Source organism: Dermacentor silvarum, chromosome 4 (genome assembly GCF_013339745.2).
Source record: "Dermacentor silvarum isolate Dsil-2018 chromosome 4, BIME_Dsil_1.4, whole genome shotgun sequence".
Classification (NCBI taxonomy): Eukaryota; Metazoa; Arthropoda; class Arachnida; order Ixodida; family Ixodidae; genus Dermacentor; species Dermacentor silvarum.
In genome coordinates this window covers 219,336,703-219,343,182 of record NC_051157.2, presented here as the reverse complement: position 1 = coordinate 219,343,182, position 6,480 = coordinate 219,336,703, and the positions used below count along the sequence as shown (strand labels likewise).

Genomic DNA, 6,480 nt, shown 5'->3' with positions numbered 1-6,480 from the left:
ATTGCGCCGACGAGTACGCGACCGCTCGCAGAGACAAAGTCCGAAAGCTCGTCAGCCGGGGCGGCGCGCGCAAGCGACGTTCAGCGCAACTTTTCCGTGGAAATACCGAAAGCGGCTCGCACGTTTGCCTTGTATCGGTGAGCTGGGGCACCGTGGTGCACGCGAGAGGTGGAAAGACGGCTTGAAAAGCAAAAATGAGGAATTTCTTTCGGCGCTAACTGCCGCCGGCGGCCACGAGTACGGCCCCATGGAGGTCTGGGTACTTATCGCTGCTATTATATAGAGGTATGCGGCCCCGGCCGACATCGTACCACTTTTCAATTTGTGGTGTCCGGGTGCGTTTTGTGCGATTCACGCACTGCGGCGACGTCGGGAATTGCGCCGACGAGTACGCGACCGCTCGCAGAGACAAAGTCCGAAAGCTCGTCAGCCGGGGCGGCGCGCGCAAGCGACGTTCAGCGCAACTTTTCCGTGGAAATACCGAAAGCGGCTCGCACGTTTGCCTTGTATCGGTGAGCTGGGGCACCGTGGTGCACGCGAGAGGTGGAAACACGGCTTGAAAAGCAAAAATGAGGAATTTCTTTCGGCGCTAACTGCCGCCGGCGGCCACGAGTACGGCCCCATGGAGGTCTGGGTACTTATCGCTGCTATTATATAGAGGTATGCGGCCCCGGCCGACATCGTACCACTTTTCAATTTGTGGTGTCCGGGTGCGTTTTGTGCGATTCACGCACTGCGGCGACGTCGGGAATTGCGCCGACGAGTACGCGACCGCTCGCAGAGACAAAGTCCGAAAGCTCGTCAGCCGGGGCGGCGCGCGCAAGCGACGTTCAGCGCAACTTTTCCGTGGAAATACCGAAAGCGGCTCGCACGTTTGCCTTGTATCGGTGAGCTGGGGCACCGTGGTGCACGCGAGAGGCAGAAACACGGCTTGAAAAGCAAAAATGAGGAATTTCTTTCGGCGCTAACTGCCGCCGGCGGCCACGAGTACGGCCCCATGGAGGTCTGGGTACTTATCGCTGCTATTATATAGAGGTATGCGGCCCCGGCCGACATCGTACCACTTTTCAATTTGTGGTGTCCGGGTGCGTTTTGTGCGATTCACGCACTGCGGCGACGTCGGGAATTGCGCCGACGAGTACGCGACCGCTCGCAGAGACAAAGTCCGAAAGCTCGTCAGCCGGGGCGGCGCGCGCAAGCGACGTTCAGCGCAACTTTTCCGTGGAAATACCGAAAGCGGCTCGCACGTTTGCCTTGTATCGGTGAGCTGGGGCACCGTGGTGCACGCGAGAGGTGGAAACACGGCTTGAAAAGCAAAAATGAGGAATTTCTTTCGGCGCTAACTGCCGCCGGCGGCCACGAGTACGGCCCCATGGAGGTCTGGGTACTTATCGCTGCTATTATATAGAGGTATGCGGCCCCGGCCGACATCGTACCACTTTTCAATTTGTGGTGTCCGGGTGCGTTTTGTGCGATTCACGCACTGCGGCGACGTCGGGAATTGCGCCGACGAGTACGCGACCGCTCGCAGAGACAAAGTCCGAAACCGCGTCAGCCGGGGCGGCGCGCGCAAGCCACGTTCAGCGCAACTTTTCCGTGGAAATACCGAAAGCGGCTCGCACGTTTGCCTTGAATCGGTGAGCTGGGGCACCGTGGTGCACGCGAGAGGTGGAAATACGCCGACGAGTACGCAAGCCACCGTCCAAAACAACGGTCATGGAGCACAGCACCGTGCGTGGCACAACGTTTGCAGAGAAAGTGCGGCAGCGGAAAGCTCGTTCGCCGTGAAAGTCAGCACAGGATGCGCGGTGGTTCAGGCACGTGAATATTCGCGAAGCCGTACTCGCCGCTGGCGAAACATTGACGATCACGACCCTCTTGCGCGGTGTTGGTTTTCACGACTTCGGCCCTGTGCAGCCGACGTAAACTTTCAAAGTTCGTCAAGGTGCGGCACGATTTCCGCCAAATCCCCGTCGAAAATGCCACGAGTACGGCCCCATGGAGGTCTGGGTACTTATCGCTGCTATTATATGGGGGTTGGAGTGCAGTCGCCCCCCGAGTGCGTGCGACCTGGGTGTCTGATATGCGGCGGGCTCCGTGCCCGTCAAGCGTGTCCCCGGAGCCTCTCCCGTGGATCCCTCGGCAATCGTCTGCAGCCTCATCCGCTTGATGCGTTAGGGGCTGGTTGTCGGACGACGCCGTATCCACGATATCGAGGTGTGTTCCGCATCGTCCTCGGACGAGTCAAATAAGAAAGCGCCGAAGGCGCGGGCGTGACCCGTCGCTTGGCGGCTTTGCCGTCTCGGCTACGTTGCAAGCGCCGATCGGTCCACCAGTGCTGCGGGCTGATGGCAAATCCCGCAAGCCGTGACCGAGTCGACGCAACGAATCTATCGAGAGTGTGCGTGCTTCTTGCCGCGTGGCGATACCCAGCCCTGCGGGGAGGGCGCCGTAGCGAGCTCGAACGCCGTCATCTCGGACTGTGCAAAGAGGTGGGCTTTGCAAAAACGAAGCGTGCTGAGGCGCCTGAAGGTGGCCTCGGCGTCGCAACAACGGCGTCCGGCATGGCTGGACGCGCAGTTGAACGATTACCTGGTTGATCCTGCCAGTAATCATATGCTTGTCTCAAAGATTAAGCCATGCATGTCTAAGTACATGCCGAAATAAGGCGAAACCGCGAATGGCTCATTAAATCAGTTATGGTTCCTTAGATCGTTTCTTCCTACTTGGATAACTGTGGCAATTCTAGAGCTAATACATGCAGTGAGCCTGAAGCCCTTTGGGCGACGGGTGCTTTTATTAGACCAAGATCGATCGGGTTTCGGCCCGTATTGTGTGGTGACTCTGGATAACTTTGTGCTGATCGCATGGCCACGAGCCGGCGACGTTTCTTTCAAGTGTCTGCCTTATCAACTTTCGATGGTAGGTTACTTGCTTACCATGGTTGTTACGGGTAACGGAGAATCAGGGTTCGATTCCGGAGAGGGAGCCTGAGAAACGGCTACCACATCCAAGGAAGGCAGCAGGCGCGCAAATTACCCACTCCCGGCACGGGGAGGTAGTGACGAAAAATAACAATACGGGACTCTTTTGAGGCCCCGTAATTGAAATGAGTACACTCTAAATCCTTTAACGAGGATCAATTGGAGGGCAAGTCTGGTGCCAGCAGCCGCGGTAATTCCAGCTCCAATAGCGTATACTAAAGCTGCTGCGGTTAAAAAGCTCGTAGTTGGATCTCAGTTCCAGACGAGTAGTGCATCTACCCGATGCGACGGCTCGGACTGAACATCATGCCGGTCCTTTCTTGGTGCACTTCATTGTGTGCCTCGAGAAGGCCGGTGCTTTTACTTTGAAAAAATTAGAGTGCTCAACGCAGGCGAGTCGCCTGAATAAACTTGCATGGAATAATAGAACAAGACCTCGTTTCTGTTCTGTTGGTTTTTGGAATACGAGGTAATGATTAAGAGGGACAGACGGGGGCATTCGTATTGCGGCGCTAGAGGTGAAATTCTTGGACCGTCGCAAGACGAACTACTGCGAAAGCATTTGCCAAGAATGTTTTCTTTGATCAAGAACGAAAGTCAGAGGTTCGAAGGCGATCAGATACCGCCCTAGTTCTGACCATAAACGATGCCAACCAGCGATCCGCCTGAGTTACTCAAATGACTCGGCGGGCAGCTTCCGGGAAACCAAAGTATTTGGGTTCCGGGGGAAGTATGGTTGCAAAGCTGAAACTTAAAGGAATTGACGGAAGGGCACCACCAGGAGTGGAGCCTGCGGCTTAATTTGACTCAACACGGGAAAACTTACCCGGCCCGGACACTGGGAGGATTGACAGATTGAGAGCTCTTTCTTGATTCGGTGGATGGTGGTGCATGGCCGTTCTTAGTTGGTGGAGCGATTTGTCTGGTTAATTCCGATAACGAACGAGACTCTAGCCTATTAAATAGGTGCGGGGTTCCCAGCACCTTACAACCTTCTTAGAGGGACAAGCGGCTCCTAGCCGCACGAAACAGAGCAATAACAGGTCTGTGATGCCCTTAGATGTCCGGGGCCGCACGCGCGCTACACTGAAGGAAGCAGCGTGTCTTTATCCCTGTCTGAAAAGACTGGGTAACCCGTGGAACTTCTTTCGTGATTGGGATAGGGGCTTGCAATTGTTCCCCTTGAACGAGGAATTCCCAGTAAGCGCGAGTCATAAGCTCGCGTTGATTACGTCCCTGCCCTTTGTACACACCGCCCGTCGCTACTACCGATTGAATGATTTAGTGAGGTCTTCGGACCGATGTCCGGCGCGGCCTTTCGGTTGCGCCGGTCTGTTGGAAAGATGACCAAACTTGATCATTTAGAGGAAGTAAAAGTCGTAACAAGGTTTCCGTAGGTGAACCTGCGGAAGGATCATTACCGGACTGTGAAGGGTGACGATCGTTTCTGCCCCGTGTGGGTGGAGCGGCTCGCTGCGCCCGACGCTTTCCGCCGCTGTCCCCGCTTGGACGCGGGGACGGCTATACCCGAACATGCGCGGGGACTGCCTGAATTCTGAGGGGCGCCCCGTGCCCAATTTGTTGCGCCCAGCGGGCGGCGGCTGCAACCTTGGACGGTTGGCTTGGCCGCGCCCGTGGGTACAAACGGCGTAACGCACTTTCATGGGTGGGCTTTCAGTCCGCCTCGACGCTCATGCGCGGAATGGGAGTAAGACGACCCGACAAAGCTTTGCCCAGTACGAGAGGAACGGTAGAGGTCGGTCAAGGAACTGGCGGTCGAGAGCTAAAGCTGCCTGCCATCCATCATTCATAGTTGGAACTGCGGTGCAAGCGCTCTCCCGTCCTCCGCGGCAAACGCCGCCGAGTCTGAAAAGGCTGGCGGCTGCCGGTCGCTTCCTGCGGCGAGTATGGAGTAACGACCCGACTATGTTGCTGCCCAAGTACTGAAGGAACGGCGCGGCATTCGGTCGGTCATGGAACTGGCGGTACGAGGGTGTGGCTGCCAAGTACAATAGGAACCGTGGCCCATAACGCCCTCCCGTCCTCCGCGGCAAGTGCCACCGAGCCCGACAGGGCCGGAGGCTGCCGGTCGGCTCCTGCTCGTGACGCGCGAGATGTCGAGATCGCGGTTGAATGCGACGACGTTGGCAGGCTATTCGCCCGCCGCCGAGGGAAAGGCGGCGCTGCTGCGAAGTACGAGAGGAAACGCGGCTTTGCTACGTCGGACGCGTTCCGCGGTTAACGGACTTGTGCGCTTTGGGAAGGCGCCGCACGTCGAAAGAGGATTTACGGACAGACGAGGGACTGAAGTCTCGAAACTTGAACGCACTTGCGGCCAGGCTCTTGCTGGCTTCGTCTTCCGCCTCGAGTAGAATTGTTGCGGCTCCGGCGCCGAAAGCTGTCCCTGGCACTGGCCGAGTGGTTTTGGAGAGCCGCGCGAGTACGCGCGCCGGGCTCTTGTCCGTCGTCTCAAGTAGACTGTCGGATCAGCAGCGGGTGTGCTGCGGCAATCCGCCGATGCGAAAGCGTGTTTGTGTGTTAGGGACATTGTGGTCAATTTGAGTACCCTTCTGATGACTAAAAGCGAGACACGTCGATGGGGGCGAGACCCCACCCGTGGCCGTGTCGCCGTGAAAGACTCCACAGCTGCTCGTGCCCCCTCATGGCCTTGCGGCTTTTTTCCAATTTTCGTGGAGCAATGTGAACGTGCACACGTAGCACACGGGTCCGGTGGGTGGTTGGCAGGGAAAACCGGCTTCGAGTGCTCGCAAAAAAGAAAAAGACGTGGTAAGGGGAGCCACGCCCCCGCGGGTGTGTAGCCGTGAGCGGCTCCACTGCATCTTGGTCCTACATCTGATCCTGGTGCATACAGAGTGGAGGCTTACGTGCACACAAAGGCTCGCGGGGTTTAGCTGGAAACGCAACACGCAAGTAGCAGGGTGTGGTGCGCCTATATGCTACCAGCTGTCTGAGACGCGGCTGTCGAAAGAGCGCGCAGACTCGAGGAGCGCGCGCAGAAAGGTGCCCTTCGAAACCACACACAGGGAGACGCCACGTGCCTAAAACCCTGGTTGTACTGTACGGAATTGAACAAACTACTTTTCACGACTCTAAGCGGTGGATCACTCGGTTCTCGGGTCGATGAAGAACGCAGCCAGCTGCGAGACTTGGTGTGAATTGCAGGACACACTGAGCACTGATTCTTTGAACGCACATTGCGGCCTTGGGTCTTCCCTTGGCTTCGTCTGTCTGAGGGTCGGATCACATATCAAGAGAGCCTTCGGCGCACAAGGGAACGTGCGTCCGTCGACTCGTTTTGACCGCGTCGGCATCACGGACAGTACGTTGAGTGCTGAAGCCACGCGCCAGCGGCCTCACGTGAGGGAGACGGTGGCGAACTGAACTGTTGTGCCAAAACTTCGCAGAGACGGAAACGAGGCATTGTACTACTGCAGCGCGGCTAGTGCGCGCCTCCGAAGAGACCGCCGCAGGATGG

At 57.3% G+C, this 6,480-nt stretch overlaps 2 non-coding genes across 2 annotated transcripts; both read left to right on the top strand.

Moving 5' to 3' along the window:
• Positions 1–2,589: 2,589 nt before the first annotated feature.
• Positions 2,590–4,404, top strand: LOC119451198 (small subunit ribosomal RNA). Its single transcript, XR_005191725.1, has one exon. It is a non-coding gene; the product is annotated as a small subunit ribosomal RNA (ribosomal RNA).
• A 1,686-nt stretch (positions 4,405–6,090) lies between these two features.
• LOC119451054 (5.8S ribosomal RNA) lies at positions 6,091–6,243 on the top strand. Its single transcript, XR_005191626.1, has one exon. It is a non-coding gene; the product is annotated as a 5.8S ribosomal RNA (ribosomal RNA).
• The last annotated feature ends 237 nt before the right edge of the window (positions 6,244–6,480 follow it).